This window comes from Rhinolophus sinicus, chromosome 14 (genome assembly GCF_057876585.1).
Source record: "Rhinolophus sinicus isolate RSI-liver-muscle chromosome 14, RSI-T2T, whole genome shotgun sequence".
Lineage (NCBI taxonomy): Eukaryota > Metazoa > Chordata > Mammalia > Chiroptera > Rhinolophidae > Rhinolophus > Rhinolophus sinicus.
The window spans coordinates 74,200,890-74,218,356 of record NC_142514.1 but is presented as its reverse complement, the minus strand read 5'-3'; the positions used below and the strand labels follow the sequence as shown (position 1 = coordinate 74,218,356).

Genomic DNA, 17,467 nt, shown 5'->3' with positions numbered 1-17,467 from the left:
ATTCTTACATTAATATCTTAGTATAAAATGTCATGGGAATGGGTAATTGTTTCACCAGTGGTAGTCTTGTCTCCATTATTAAATCATAGGTATAGATTGTGTCTAGTTTGTTTTCTATTTGACACAGTGCCTACCCTCTCCTGAATGGGTGGTATGCATTTACTATAGATTTGTAAAACTAAAAGGGGTCTTGCAGCGATCAACTTTTCTTGATACAGATAAGGACACTGGGGCTCAGATGTCTTGTCCTAAGTTCCCAGTGAGTCCTTGAGCCAGCACTCACCCTCATATTCTCACAGCCAGTGTTTATTGCACTGCACCACCCCATTTGAATAACTCACACAAACCTTCCTTTTGTCTTATACCCTCTCTTCAGGATCTCATTTCAGTTTACCTAAAGTTGTATTATTAACCTTTTAAATATCCTCAGGCATTCATGAAGAATTAAAGAAAGTCTTGAATATACTTTGGCTCTGAGTAACTGAGTATCCCGTCCACAATCACAGCAAACCAATGGCAGTAGGAAAGTACACTTACAGGCTTCTGCAGCTACAGGGGCCATGGCGCCAAAAAGGAAACAGACTGAAAAAGGGTCTCAAATTTCCCTTTGGATTTGGAGTGGGCCACTTTGCCTTCACCCCCAATGTTGGGATCTCAGTAAAAATGGCTTTTCCCCAGTAATGATCGTCATGCTTTCTAGATGAGAAACAACTGTAAATTTCTCTTACCACCCTGAAGTGGGACAATATTGGCACAAACATTTCCTTGATATTTAATAACTCCCTAACTCCCTCCACCTGCTGCAGCTGCTACATGACAGACACAGAGAGAGATTAGATATGGCATTTGCACCTGGCCGGCCATAAACTGCCTCTGAGTTGCATAGGAAGGTTAGCAGGCCCAACTCCCTTCTCTCCTTAGAGCCAGAATGTGGAAACATGAAAGAGAACTGTAATTACTTATAAACAATATAACTTCTGTGGCGTGTATAAAATGAATGGATTTATTTGCCTGTGCAGAGTAGAAGCACCTTTTCCCAGTTGTGGACAACTCTGGGCTGTGGTTAGACATGCCTCCTCTTCCCCTGGTCCTTTATATTCAAATGTTTGGCTATCGGTTTTGTTTCTATCAGAGGGATAGGAATGGACTCATTGATCGTGTGCTCCGGCGGCTGGTTAGTGATTCTACTCTTGAAAAAGGACTTTTTCTCTTCATAACTTTGCCTTGGTACTTGGTGGTACATCCGCCTCCAGCTGGCCTCTACTCTCAGCACTCCAGTTTTCCTGACCCAGCATTGATCCTGAGGTGGGAGAGGTATAGCTCAGCTTGGGCAAGGGGGTGGAGCTAGGTGCATTTTTTGGAGTCCTTTCCTTAGTGATGATTCAGTGGATCCTGGATGGCTGAAAGCATGATTCAAATGAGTGTATACACCTCTACAGCCAGCTATCATCTATTGAACCACAATGTAGTAGGTTGAGAGCATTTAAAAGGAAACAACAGACCCCATATTCGCAGATTATTTTAATGCGTTCCTGTATTTTGTTTTCCCTCAAAAATCCTAATGCTCTGCACTTTTGTTACCAGTATGTTATACAAGCATAATTCATTCTTAGAACTGAGTAACTCCTTTGCGCATGTGGAGTTCACACAAGGAACTTGAGTTGCAATGGAAACTTGCCGTATTGGTTGCACTTTCCACTTTTGTTTTCTGCAGTTCCCAAACTTTTCAAGTATGAGAGCCCATTTTCTACCTAATAATAGTTCTGTTTCAGTCTCTGTTGACTGAGAATACCGAAATCTACCATGAAAGCAGCATGTATTTTATATTTATTAATCATTACAACAACAGCTGAAAAATAGTGGTGCATATATTCCAATACATTACTTATGCTGTCCTTGGTAATTCTTGGTATAAATATAGATTCTAGGACTCCTTAAAGTAACGTTAAGGGTTCCCAAGGGTTTAAGGCCCAAATTATAAATATAGTCACTCTTCTAAAGAAGGAATGACTCTTGCAGAAGGAATTTAAAGGGAGGGCTGTTAAAAGCACCTTGGAAAAAACTTAACAAATAAGATCTTTGATACACCATGTTCCACAGGACAAAAAAAAAAAAAAAAATGCAGAAGCTAGGAAGATAGCTTTTAAATTTTCAGCAATCACTTTAGGTGTTATTCCTCTGCTATTTTAGCCACGCTATGGATATTTTAATGGACCAATGTAATTACATAAAATTCCTAATCAGCTAAAAAAATTTTATGTTCCTACAGTGCATAATTCTTAACCAATATAATCACTGTGCATTAGCAATAGTGAACTATGCTTGAAAATCCCTATTTAGTAAAATTACATTAAGTAAAATACACAGTATATGATATACAATTTGATTTAATTTTTATATGAGATTATTAACAAATATTGAGCTGTCATATATAATCTAAAACCATGTTCTCTATTCAGGCCAGTAAAACAATATTCAGGTAATTGAATATGTATTAAAAGTTATTTCCAGTTTCATTTTCCTTTTTGATTTGGAGCAAGCAATGGTTTGTAAAAGATTCTCCAACTCATATCTTAAAACACAGTGCAGAATTCTAGTATAAATTATAGTCTTTGCTTCTCTAAATAGTGTGGAAAAAAACACACTGTATCTCATTTCTCAGTAATCCTCAACTGTTTCTATTTTCTTTTTGGAGTCTAGTCATCTTGATGGAATTACATTTGGTTTGTAATCTAAAGACCTGATGTTTTCACTGGGTGAGAAGAAATGAAAGGATCAACCTCACACCTAAGCCAAACTAGTCCTTGAGTAATCCTCTACAGATAGCAAACATTAGAACAAACAAAGATAAACTTCACATGGGCAGCCCCAAGGCCATGCATCCCTAGGAGGAATACTTTGAGACTTCCCTGGGTGCCTAGTTACAAAATTGATATGGTCCATGGTGAGAAAACACACACATTCCCATGAAGAGTTTATACAAGTTACTGAGTAACCCCCACCAAGCAGGCAGGGGACCTGATATCTTCTCCTCGTAGGGCTGCCCAGAAAGATCTTTGAAAGCCAAAGAGTAGACTACTAAAATAAATGTAACTGCCCTGACAATATGCAGTTGACCTGACAACATCTTATGGCTACACACCTATGCCGCCCTTTCAAAAGGTCAAAATCAAAGGCTGCACTCCAAGTCCTGTTTTGTAGCTCGGGATTACCTTCTTCATGTAGTGTAACACCTTCCTTCACCCTAAAAACCCCAAAGCCTCTCCCCCAGCCCACCATCGAGCCCATTCTCCCTGGATTTGCATCCAGGTGCAAATGCATACATGTGGTGGGAATCCTTCATCCAAATGCAAATATTTTGCAAGATCAAAATTCTCTGCTATGGACTGTAGGGCCAGCCTCTAAGAAAATTTGCATTTTGACTGGTAATATAGGCACAGCCACAGGTTATAGAAATGCAGGGACAATGAGATCATTACAAAATCAAATTAACAAACAAATGAGATACAAATATACTCTATTAACTGTCTACATTTTTGAAACAGGAAGAGACTAGAATTTAGAATGCTGAAATGCATCCAAATGAAAAGGGGCAGGAAGAATTTTAATGAATTACAACCCTACTTGAGATGCAGACTGGATAATTAGAGTCTCCATTACTGTAACTCAGTTTCAGCTGACTTGATTTAGCCCCTTCAGATGATTTGTTAGAAAAAATGAGTGTATTTTAAAGTAAGAGTCATATTGCTTGTAGTTTAAGACAGCTAAGTTACAGAGAATAGGCAAGCTAATATCAGAAAATTTTAATTTAAACACATCTCCAACCAAATGTGTTTAAATGACTTGCTAATACATTTTAAGACAATATTTTTATATTATAAAAAAAAGAAACAAATGAAGCCAGATATTTCCCCCCCAATTTAGTTCTAGAAAGTCCTGTGTCAGTTTGTTTTATATCCTCCTCCTTAATCCAAATATACTGACACTGAAAAACCAAGAAATCTAGAGTCAGTGTTGCAGATAAGCATGAGGGCAATTAAAATTACTGATAGGAAAAGTGTCACCTACAATTTGTAAGATGAAGTTGTACGTTGAGGAGACCCATCATGAGGACACAAAGTTGGACCACGACCAGCATCACACAACCTGATTCCTGGGGGCGGTCGGGAGCTCCCTTCCCCACCAGACGTGTAGGTTCATACCCTCAAGAGCTTTAGGGTTGTACGTTGGCCCTGCACAGACCTGAGCCACTTCTACACACGAGGTATGTGTGGTTCGAGGCTTCCCTGGAGATGGAGCTCCTAAATCAGATCTGTAGAACGCAGGAAGATCAGTCTTAGCAACCATGGGCAACGAAGGATGCCACGTGCATTTCCTGGCTTTTAGGCCTCCCCAAGTGTGGGTAAAATTGCTCATGGAAAATGATTAGCTTTGCCAATGTTGTTTATATTCTCATACTAATCTGAAGAAGACTGCAAGTTTTTTTGAGCAAGAAAAGTCTCCCTGCTGCTGCTTCTCCTGCCAGGCCCCCATTCCAACACATTGCCAGACGTTTGACCTTTGAGCCATCGACCAGAATAGGAAATACAAGCCAGATTAGCTGAGAGACTCTATTTGGAATCATTTCACGTGAGTATTGGCACATGATAATCACATATCCGTCTCTCTTCCTCTCTCTTTCCCACCTTCCCTTCCTGCATTTCTGAAACCAGAGCAGAAGTCTGTGTGTGTGCATACTTGAGTGTATGCAGTGTTCACACCTAACTGTGATTGTAAAACTCTCTCTTATCACACAAAACTTGAAAGGCTTATCTTTATTAGAAGAAAGAAAAAAGTTACCCCACCCCTACCTCCTTAACCCTTCTCCATTCTCCAGTAAAACTTCTACTCCTTGATGTTACAGAGAGCCAGCAACTTGGCTTTTACAAACTCTGATTTTTTAATGCTTGCTTTAAAGGACACAGCACTTTATATGTTTCCATTCTCCCCTGGGATCAACACTGGTCTCAAAATTCAATTATATTCTAAAGTCTGTTAGTACTATGGTATGATGTGGTTTGTTCAGGAAGTACCAAACTCAATGCCAGCATGTATCAAGTATTCAGTAAGAGTTCTTTACCTTCCTACCCCTTATCCTTAAAGCTCAATGAAGGTTGGTATAGCTTATACCGTATGCTCTTTACTCCACTGAGAAAGCTCATACCATTTACAAACCATTTAAATAGTAAGGCTCTTTATTTTCTGCACGATTCCAAATTTGTGCATACAAGGTCTGACAATTAAGTTCACGAAGTTGTTGCAACAATGTTGCTAACCTGTTTTGATATCAGAGGGATTATTCATTAGGAATTTGTACCAACTGGACAGTTAACCAAGTTTACTATTTGGAAGTGCTCAAAAGGCTGCATGAAAACGTTAGACGACCTGAACTTTTTGCCAACAATTCATGGCTCTTGCATCATGACAATGCACCAGCTCACATGGCACTGTCTGTGAGGGAGTTTTTAGCCAGTAAACAAATCACTGTATTGGAACACTCCCCCTACTCTCTTGATATGGCCCCCAATGATTTCTTTCTTTACCCGAAGATAAACGAAATATTGAAAGGAAGACATTTTCAGGACATTCAGGACATCAAGGGTAATATGATGACAGTTCTGACGGCCATTCCAGAAAAAGAGCTCCAAAATTGCTTTGAAGGGTGGACTATTCCCAAGGGGAGTACTTTGAAGGTGACTATAGTGATATTCAGCAATGAGGTATGTAGCACTTTTTCTAGGATGAGTTTGTGAACTTAATTGTCTGAGCTTGTAGTTCCTGACGTGTAAGACTATTGCTTGTATTTATTTTATGGTTCATTAATAGACATTTATGCAGTGCCTTTTAGGTAGAGTACTATGAACAGTACCATAGTGAGGCTGCGGGGCAATGCAGTGTGGTTAACAGAGCAGTCTCAGGAATAACGTTGAACAAGCTACCTTCATGCTGTTCCTTAGTTTCCTTGTCTGTAGGCGTTAATTATAGTGTCTACCTCATAGGGTAATGAATGGGGAGGATCATGTAAAGTGCTCAGAAAAGTGTCAGACACACATTAAGTGTTTATGAAATGATAATTATTTTGACGTCTCCAGGAGCTAGTTGCAGGGATTATAACCAGGGGTCCATGAACTTCTAGGGTCCACAAATGGATTTAGAGTGTCCTGAACTCCTTGAAATTATTGGCAAAATTTAGAGCACTTTGTCTAAAGAAGAAGTTTGTAGTTTTCATCAGACTTTCAAAGACAGTATGTACAAAAAGCTTAGGCTCCATTAAACTAGGGCTATAGAAATACAAGACAAATTTTGCCTTCAAAGACCTCACAGTCTAACAGAGGAAATGGACAGTTAGTGGTAATAAAATATGATAGCAGTTATGTAGAAATGAGTTCAAGATGCAATGGGACACATAGAAGAGCCACCTGAGGGAAGTGATGCAACAAGAAAAGTTTCCTAGAGCAGGTGGCATTTAAGGGAAGTCCTGAAGCATGAATGTGACATAGCCAAATGGAAAAGGGGAATAACAATGTTCCAGGCATAGGGAGAGTCATGCACAAAGGTATGAGCAAATTCTTGAGTATGAATGGGCCAAGAAGAAACTACACCAGAGGTAAAGAAGCTGAAGGAAGTTAGGAGGCTGGTGAATTAGCCACAAAGTGAAGCAATCAGTGCTTAAACCAAGTGGTCTAGGGTTCGAGATAGCAGGTAAGCTTTCTTATGCTTCAGGGACTCTTTATTCTGCCAATTAATTATTTCAGATGTGTACTGAGATAGATTCCCTTGCATATACCTAAAACATATTGTTTCTATCATTCATGCCCACCAACTGTAGTCACTGATATTCATGTCAGAATTAGGAAAATCTATTTTTCCTAATGAGGAAAAAAAAAGGGCAAATTTGAAAGCTAACTTAGTCATAAAAAAGTATTTCCAATTCCATTTTAATTTGTGTCTGAAATCCAGCTGGAATGACCTAAATATTCTTTGTGCATGCAACATAAAGGGTAGCTATGATCATTTCAATGGTGGTGACTAGTTCTACATATTCTGTAGCGAAACATAATCGATTCTGTAGCTTCCTAATGATCTGCCCCAAGGAGTTATTATTCCTGATGGCAATTAATCAAAATTAAAACAGGCTACATAGAATGAAGTAAATTCAAACATCTAGCCTCAGTTAGGAACACCTGCACATTAAGACTAATCATGGGCCCTGCTTGAATGTGACAGGTATATCAATATTATAGAGAAAATAGAAGGGTAACATTTTCCAGCAGAGTTCCAAGTGTATTTCCAAAGGGTAAAGGCTCTGAGCCTCAGTCTGTGTTAAACAAAACCACACAAAATCCAGTTTTCCATTACATTGAAATGAAAATTATTTTCTTCCAAAAAGCTTATATAGTTGTGGCAATTTGCATTACAAAACATAAAACGCAGATACTGGTGACAGCAAAATGGAGGAATAAGAGTTTTCTATTGTCTACACACACACACACACACACACACACACACACACACACACCAAGAACACCAATTTTGACAATCACCCACAAATGAGAGTGCCTTTGTGCAAGTCCAGGAGTGCAACAGAGAAATTCCAACACACTGTTGGAGAAGAAAAATAAAAACTTGAGATTGGACACACTGAACAGGGTAACAGAAACACTTTCACTTCACCCAGGTCACCACTCTCCCAAGGCGGCACAGCTCAGTGCTAAGAGACCTCCTATACTAGTGATTTTTCCAAGGAGGAAGTGAAAACATGTGAGTGAGTGCCCTCCTTCCCCAGCTGTGCAGGATGCTGCCAAAGAAGGCCACTTCCTTCTTGTCCCATCCAGAATACTAATATGTGCTATATGACTGAAGGATGGGGAGGGACTGGGAAAACAGCAGCCAGGCTATCATTGGAGGGTAGAAAGGGATGCAGATTCTACTAACTGCTATGTGGACCCCATTGGGAAGGCCAGCCACAAGCCACTGGGGATGCCTTATCTGTGGATCCCCCCAACTGGACCACAAGCACCCCCAACACTCTGTATGGCCCATCCACACACACCTCTACCATCATGTGGCTGGCTCCTTGTTCATTCCCTCCAAAGGCAGCGAGTGTTGGCCTTTGCAGACAGGTAGTGAGCATGTGTAGGAAGGTGGCCTAACTCTGCAGGTTTGGGAGAAAGCACAAATACATGAGCACTCAGAAGTGACCTAGGGAGGGCAAATGGGAGGCTGTCAGCATTCAGCCAGGCTTTGCAGGATCACGAGAAAGAATACCACCTTAAGAATTTCCCCTCAAGAAATGTGGAGCATATGTGGCCATAGAAAATGTCTGAGAAAGCCTCAGAATACTCAGCAGGGCTGACAGAAGGTATTTCTTTCCCAAAGCCAGTCAATAGAGACTGCAGGCGGTAACTACTTCTTCAAATGTGAAGACAATAACAAAAGACTTCAAGTAACATGAAAAATCAGGGAAATATGATACCACCAAAAGAACACAATAATTTTCCAGTAACCAACCAACTCTAAAGAAATGGAAATCTGCAATTTGCCCAATAAGAATTCAAAATAAAGGATTTCTGGTCAAGATGGTGGAGTAGGTATATGATGTGCTTGCCTCCTCTCACAACCACATTAAAATTACAAATAAACTACAGAACAACCATCATTGAGAATTGCTTGAAGTCTAGCTGAACCAAAGCCCTACACCTAAGGACATACAGAAGAAGCCACCTTAAGACTGGTAGGAGGAACAAAGACACTGAGTGGGCTGGTCCCACACCCGCGTGTGACCATTAAAATCAAGAGGGATATCTCGGCTGCAGAGGTCTCCCTCAGAGAAGCGAGGGGTCCTGGCCCCACACCAGCCTCCCTAGCCCAGGGTTCCAGTGCCAGGGAGAGAAGTCACCCATAACTCTGGCTGTAAAACCAACATGATTGTGGCTGAGTGAGACAAGGGCTGCTAGAGTTCCAGATGTTCCTCTTAAAGGGCCTGTGCACACATATGCTTGCCCCAGCACTGGGGTTACAATTCACAATGTGCCAGGGACATATGAAGAGGAACTGAATTGTCTGGCTCAGGGCCAGGACTGCAGGGGCAGTTTTATCCAAGACAAAAGTCCTGGCAGAATCCATTATTTCTTTGTTGAACCCTTCCACCTTCTGGCACGCAGAGGCAGGTGACCGCCATATCTGAGTTTCCATCAACCTGGCTAACACTCTTTGCCCCACTCTGATGGTTCCCTGAGACCCTGCCCCATCCAACTTGCAGACCACCCAAGCCACATCCAGTGGCTTTTCCATACAAACAGCCTGTCTTGGCTCATGCTGCAGACTTTCCTAAAATCTCTCAAAGGTTCATAAAATCCAATAAGGAGCATCTGCCTTTGCTGTGTACCATACCTCTGTCTGAACAACCCTAATCTGGCCCTCATGGCAGCCAGCCTTGGTTCATGGCTTAGCCTTTCCTCGGTATGTCCAAGCAAAGCACATGTGGTAGCCATCTGTGGATTGCTTTGTGGCTTATGCCAGGTGGCCCAAGGAAGAGCAGAGACTGTGGCTTAATTTGGCCTGTGATTTGGCCCCTCTCAGGAGTCCCTGGGGCTGGCACACCTGGTGGCCAGGTTCGAACTGAGTCCAGTGGAAGCATCACCCAGCTTTCTGCAAGGACGGCACACCCAAAGGACAGACTGGGCAGGCACCAGAGCCCTGCTAAAGTGAATACTGCTTTGTAGGGTCAGCCCCTGGACAACAGCTCCTCCACTGTAGTCATGGAGAGTTCTCAAAACCAATCAGCCCGAGGTTCAGTCCCTCCTATTGACATACAAACAGCAATCAACTACAACAGGAGAGTACAACAACCCACACAAGGGACACACATGCAGCACCCGGCTCAGGTGACCAGGGATACCACACCATTAGGCCCCATATTACATCTACTAAGATGGGGAGACATAGCAGCCCTACCTAATACATAGATACAAACACAGGGAGGCAGCAAAAATGGGGGGACAAAGAAACATGTCCCAAATGAAAGAAAAGAACCAAGCTCCAGATAAAGAACTACACAAAATGGAGACATGCAATCTACCAGATGCGTAGTTCAAAACACTGGTTATAAAGATGCTCAATTATCACAGGGAGAACTTCAACAAAGAGATAATAAACATAAAAATGGAGATAGAAAGCCTAAAAAAAGAACCAGTCCGAAATAAAGAATACAACAACTGAAATGAAGAATACGTTAGAGAAAATCAACAATAGATTAGATGAAGCAGAAGACCAAATAAGTGATTTAGAAGAAAAGTTACCATAAAACACCCAATCAGAGCAGCAAAAAGAATCCAAAAAACTGAGAATAGTTTAAGGGCTCTCTGGGACAACATCAAGTGTACCAACATTCGCATCATAGGGGTACCAAAAGGAGAAGAGAGGGCACAAGGAATTGAATACCTATTTCAAGATATAATGACAGAAATCTTCCTTAACCTGGCAAAGGAAATAGACATACAAGCCCAGGAAACACAGAGCATCCCAAACAAGATGAACCCAAAGAGGCCCAACTAAGATACATCATAATTAAAATGCTGAAATTTAAAGACAAAGAGATAATGTTAAAAGCAGCAAGAGAAAAGCAGTTAGTTACCTATAAGGGAGATCCCATAAGACTGTCAGCTGATTTCTCAGCAGAAACTATGCAAGCCAGAAGAAATTGGCAGGAAATATTCAAAGTGATGAAAAGCAAGCAACTACAAACAAGATTACTCTACCCAGCAAAGCTATCCTTTAGAATCAAAGGACGGATAAAGAACTTACCAGACAAAAACAGCAAAAGAAGTTCATCACCAACAAACCAGTATTACAAAGTATACTAGAGGGACTTCTTTAAAAAGACAAAGAAAAAAGATAAAAATATATGAATAATAAGATGGTAATAACTACATACCTATCAACAATTACTTTAAATGTAAATGGATTAAATCCTCCACTCAAAAGACATAGGAGGGTGGAATGGATAAGAAAATAAGACCCTTACATATGCTGTCTACAGAGACTCACTTAGGATCAAAAGATACATGCAAACTGAAAGTAAAGGAATGGAAAAAGATATTACATTAAAATGGAAACAAACATACAAACAAAAAGCTGGGGTAGTGGTACTTATACCAGACAAAATAGACTTTAAAACAAAGGCTATAACAAGAGACAAAGAAGGACCCACTAATCCCACTTAGGGTATTTATCCAAAGAAACCAAAAACACTCCTTCAAGGGGACACATGCATCCATATGTTCATTGCAGCACAGTTTACAATAGGCAAAATGTGGAGGCAGCCTGGGTGTCCATCGATGGATGAATGAATAAAGAGGAGGTGATACATATATACAATGGAATATTGCTTGGCCATGGAAGGGAATGGATTCTTGGCATCTGTGGTGACCTGGAGGGTATTGTGCTGAGTGGAATATGTCAGACAGAGAAAGACAAATGCAGTGTGATTTTGCTTATATGTGGTAACTAAAGAACAAAATAAGCAAACAAACAAAAGAAAAACAAACTCATAGATACAGAGAACATTTTGATGGTTGCCAGATGGGAGGGGGTTTGCGGGTGGGTGAAAAAGGGGACGGGATTAAGAAGTACAAATTGGTAGTTACAAAATAGTCTAGGGATGTAAAGTAAAGCATAGATATAGTTAATAATATGGTAATAATTATGTATAGTGCCAGGTAGCTACTAGACTAATCAGGGAGATAACTTCTTATATAAATGTCTAACCACTATGCTGTACACCTAAAATTAATATAAAATAATAGTGAATGTCAACTGTAATTGAATTTTTTTTTTAATTTTATTTTATTAAATTTATTGGGGTGACAATTGTTAGTAAAATTACATAGATTTCAGGTGCACAATTCTGTATTACATCATCTATAAATCCCATTGTGTGTTCATCACCCTGAGTCAGTTCTCCTTCCATCACCATATATTCGATCCCCCTTACCCTCATCTCCCACCCCCCACCCCCCGCCCCCCTTACCCTCTGGCAACCACTAAACTATTGTCTGTGTCTATGAGTTTCTGTTTCTCATTTGTTTGTCTTGTTCTTTTGTTGTTTTTGGAAGGAGGGGAAAGGGTGAAGGGAAATAAAAGGTTCAAACTTTCAGGTATAAAACAAGTATGTCATGGGGATGTAATGTACAGCATAGCGAATATAGTCAATAATATTGTGATAGTGTGGTATGGTGTCAGATGGTTGCTGGACTTATCATGGTAATCCTTTCTTTATGTATGTAAATGTTGAATAATTGGTGTACACCTTAAACTAATATAATATTGTATGTTAGCAATACTTTAATAAAAGTCTTTAAAAGAAGTAATGGATCTCAGGGAATATAAAAATATACTAACCAAATTTGAACTAAAACCTTTGCATAATTATAAAATTATTGTGATTTAATTAGCCCAGCCAATGACACAATTTTTTAGTTGGACTTTGTACCATTTGGTATTATAATTTTCAGTTATGATGACCATTAAAACCCACTATCAAAATAAACTCAATTCTGAGCCTGGAAAAAAAAAAAGAATTCAAAATAGTTGTCTTAAGGAAGCTCAGTGAGCTACAAGAAAACACAGAAAGACAATTCAATGAAATAGAAAAACAATACACAAACAAAATGAGAAGTTTAATAGATCTATAGAAATCATTAAAAAGAACAAACAGAAAATCTTGAGCTGAAGAATAAAATGAATGAAATGAAAAATGAAATCAACAGCAGACTAATCGAGCAGAAGAAAGAAGCTGTGAAGTCAAAGACAAGTTATTTAAAATTATCAAGTCAGGAGAACAAAGAAAAAAAGAATGAAAAGGAGAGAAGAAAGCCTATGTGACTTATGGAATATCATCAAGAAAAATAATCTATGCATTAGTGGAGCACCAGAAGGAGAAGAGAGAGAGAAAGGAGTAGGGGAAAAAAAATGTTTAAAGAAATAATGGCTGTAAATTTCCCAAATCTTGGAAGAGACTTGGATATCCAAGTTCATGAAGCTCACAAGTCACCAAAGAGATTCAACCAAAAAAGATATTCTCCAACATAGATTATAATAAAAGAGTCTGCAATGAAAGACAAAGAGAGAAATTTAAAACCAGCAAAGAGAAAAACAAACAAACCTCATATACAAAGGGACCCTCCCATAAGTCTATCATTGGATTTCTCATCAGAAGTCTTGCAAGTCAGGAGAGAATAAAGTGATATACTCAACACACCAAAAAGAAAATTGCCAACCAAGAATACTTTACCCAGCAAAGCTATCCAGAAATGAAGGCAAAATAAAGATTTTCCCAGACAAACAAAAGCTGAGAGAGTTCATTGCCACTTGACCTGCCTTATAAGAAATGGTGAAATGAGTTCATTATGCAGAAATGAAAGAACGCTAATTAGTAACATGTAAATATAAGACACATTTATAAAGATAACTGTATAATCAAATTCAGAATAATACTGTAATGTGGTGGTGTGTTAATATTAATTAATGTATTGCGATAACAACATATTAATTAAGTTAACATATTAACTCCAGCATCAAGGTTAAAGGACAAAAGTATTAAAACTAACTATAGCTCTGATACTTTGCTAATGAATACATAATATAAAAAATTGTAAGTTGTGATATCAAAAGTGTACAATGAGAGGGGAATAAAAGAGCAAAGGGGTAGAGTTTTTTTATGCAAAGTTATCAGCTTCAAATAAACTGTTATAACTATCAGATGTTTTATGTAAGCTTCATAGTAACCAGAAAGCAAACAGCAAAAGTGAAAGAAAGGAAGAAAGGAATTACAAAACAGCCAGAAAACATTAGTAAGTCCTTACCTACTGATATTTACTTTAAATGTAAATAGGTTAAATTCTCCAATCTAAAGACATAGAGTGGCTGAATGGATAAAAAAGAAAATCCAACTATCTGCTGCCTACGAGAGACTCACTTCACCTTTAAGGACACACATAGGCTCGAAATGAAGGTATAGAATAAGATATTCCATACAAATGGAAACCTAAAGAGACCAGAGGTAGCTATACTTAGACAAAACAGACTTCAAGACAAAAACTATAGTAAGAGACAAAGAAGGTCATATTTTAATTATAAAGGGGTCAATCCATCAAAAGGATGTGACAATTATAAATACACGTGTACCCAACATTAGAGCACCTAATTATATTAAGCAAATACTAACAGATTTGAAGAGAGAAATAGAAAACAATACAACAATAATAACTAGAGGGATTCAAGACCCCACTTTCAATACTAGATGAATCATCCAGGCAGAAAGTCAATAAAGAAATATTGGATTTGAACTATACTTTAGAACAAAGGCCCTAACACACATTTATAGGACATTCTATCCAACAGCAGCAGAATACACATTCTTCTCAAGCCCATAGGAACATTCTTCAGGACAGATCATGTGTTAGGGTCACAAAACAAGTCTTGGCAAACTTAAGAAGACTGAAATCATACCACATACCTCTTCTAACCACAATGGTATGAAACTAGAAGTCAATAACAGGAGGAAAACTTGAAAATTCACAAATATGTGGAAATTAAATAACATACTTTTGAATAATGAATGAGTCAAAGAAGAAATCAAAGGAAAAAAACACCTTAAAACAAATGAAAATGGAAACACAACATACTAAAACTTATGAGATGCAGCAAAACAGTTCTAAGAGTGAAATTTATAGCAATAAATGCCTCCAGTAAGAAAAAATAAATCTCAAATAAACAACCTAGTTTTACACCTCAAGGAACAAGAAAAAGAAGCACAGAGGAAGCCCGAAGTTAACAAAAGGAAGGGAATACAAAAATCAGAGCAGAAATAAATGAAATAGAGGTCAGAAAAATAATAGGAAAGATTAACAAAACTAAGAGTTGGGTTTATAAAAAAATAAACAAAGTTGACAAATATTTAGCAAGACTAACCATGAAAAAAGAGAGAAGACTCAAATAAAGTCAGAAATGAAAGATGACACATTATATCTGTTACCACAGAAATACAAAGCATCATAAAAAAACAACTCTGATCAATAATATTCCAATTAGTTGGACAAACTAGAGGAAATGGATAAATTCTTAGAAATATACAACTTACCAAGTCTCAATCATGAAGACATAGAAAACTGAACAGACCATTAATGAGTAAGGAGATTAAATCAGTACTAAAAAACCTCACAACAAAGAAAAATCCAGGACCTGATGGCTTTACTAGTGAATTCTACCAAACATTTAAAAAAGAATTAATACCAATCCTTCTCAAACGCTGAAAAAAAACTGAAGAGAAGGGAACACCTCCAAACTCTTCCAAACTCATTTTACAAGGCTAGGTTTAACCTGATATCAGAGCCAGACAAGGACACCAGAAGAAAATTATAGGACAATGCCTTTGATGAATATAGATACAAAAATCCTCAACAAAATACTAGCAAACAGAAATGAACATCATTTTGAAAGGATTATACACCATGACCAAGTTGGATTTTTCCCTGGGATACAAGAATATTTCAACATATGCAAACTAATAAATGTGACACATCGTATTAACAGAATGAAGGATTAAAATCATATGATCATTTCAATAGATGAAGAAAAAGCATTTAACAAAATTCAACATCCTGTCGCAATAAAAACTCTTAGCAAATTAGATATATAAGGAATGGACCTCAAACTCATAGAGGCCATGTATGACAAGCCCGTAACTAACATCCTATTCAATAGTGAAAAGCTAAATGCTTTTCTTCCAAGATCAGAAACAACACAAGGGTGCCCTCTATCACCACTTTGATCCAGCATACTACTGGAAATCCTAGCCAGTGCAATTAGTCAAAATAATAATAATAATAATAATAATAATAATAATAATAATTTAATGGAGCCCAAATTGGAAAGGAAGAAGTAAATTTGTCTTTGTTTGCAGATGACATGTTATTATATATAGAAAACCTTAAAGACTCCATCAAAAACTATTAATAGAAGTAATGAACAAAACAGTAAAGTTTCAGGATACAAAATCAATATACAGAAATCTATGATATTTCTATACACTAATAATGAACTATTAGAAAGAGAAATTAAGAAAACAATCACTTTTACAATAGCCTCAAAACAATCCAGTACTTAGAAATAAATTTAACCAAGGTGGTGAAATATCCATATACTGAAAACAATAAGACATGGATGAAGAAAAAACAGGATGACAGAAATAATGGAAAGATATCCCATGTTCATGGATTAGAAGAATTAATATTGTTAAAATGTCCATATACCCAAAGCAATCTACAGATTCAATAAAATTACTATCAAAATTCTATTGGCATTTTTTCACAGAAAAAAAAAAAAAAGTCCTAAAATTTGTATGGACCCACAAAAGACCCTGAATAGCCAAACCAATCTTGAGGAAGAAGAACAAAGCAGGAGGCATCACACTGATTGATTTCAAATTATATTACAAAGATATAGTAAGCAAAACAGTGTGGTACTGGCAATAAAATAGACACATAGACCCATGGACCATGTAGGGACCCCAGATATAAACCCACACATACTACATGGTCAACTAATCTTTGACAAAGGCACCAAGAATACAAAATGGGGAAAAGATAGTCTCTTCAATAAATGGTCCTGGGAAAACTGGATATTCACATGCAAAAGAATGAAGCTGGACCTCTATCTTTTATCACTTACAAAAATTGAAATGAATTAAAGACTAAAAATGCAAGACTTGAAACCATAGAACTCCTAAAAGAAAACATATGGAAAAAACTTCTTGATATTGGTCTTGGGTATTTTTTTAATATGACACCAACAGCATAGGCAACCATAAACAAATAGGACTACATGAAACTAATAAGCTTCTGCATAGCATAGAAACTATCAAAAAAATAAAGAGTCAACCTACAAAGTGGGGAAATTATTTGCATATCATGTATCTATCTGATAAGGGGCTAATATTCAAAATATTTGAATCAGAGTAATGGCCTCGTATAATGAGCTTGGCAGCCTTCCCTCCTCTTGGATTTTTTGGAATCGTTTGAGAAGAATATGTGTTAATTCTTTTTTTAATGTTTAACAAAATTCACCTGTGAAGCCATATGGTCCAGGACTTTTGTTTGTTGGGAGCTTGTTGATTACTGATTCAGTTTCGTTGGTAGTAATTGGTCTGTTCACATTTTCTGTTTCTTCTTGATTCAGCCTTGGAAGATTGTATGCTTTTAGCAATTTATCCATTTCTTCCAGATTGTCCAATTTGTTGGCATATAGTTGCTCGTAGTTCCACATGCTGCTGAGAAGGCAAGAAAATAAAAGACAAGAAAATGTTATTGGATTCAGCAACAAGAAAAGTCTTTAATGATTTTGGAGTGGCATGTTAAGAGATTCTGTT

General features: G+C 37.9%; 1 long non-coding RNA gene across 1 annotated transcript in view; it reads right to left on the bottom strand.

Annotated features, from left to right (window-relative positions):
• LOC148755726 (uncharacterized) overlaps positions 1-17,467 on the bottom strand; it is a 65,324-nt gene that overhangs the window by 32,004 nt on the left and 15,853 nt on the right. The window contains exon 2 of the long non-coding RNA XR_016018675.1: positions 17,166-17,365. This is a non-coding gene — a long non-coding RNA (uncharacterized LOC148755726). The remainder of the gene's footprint in view (positions 1-17,165; positions 17,366-17,467) is intronic.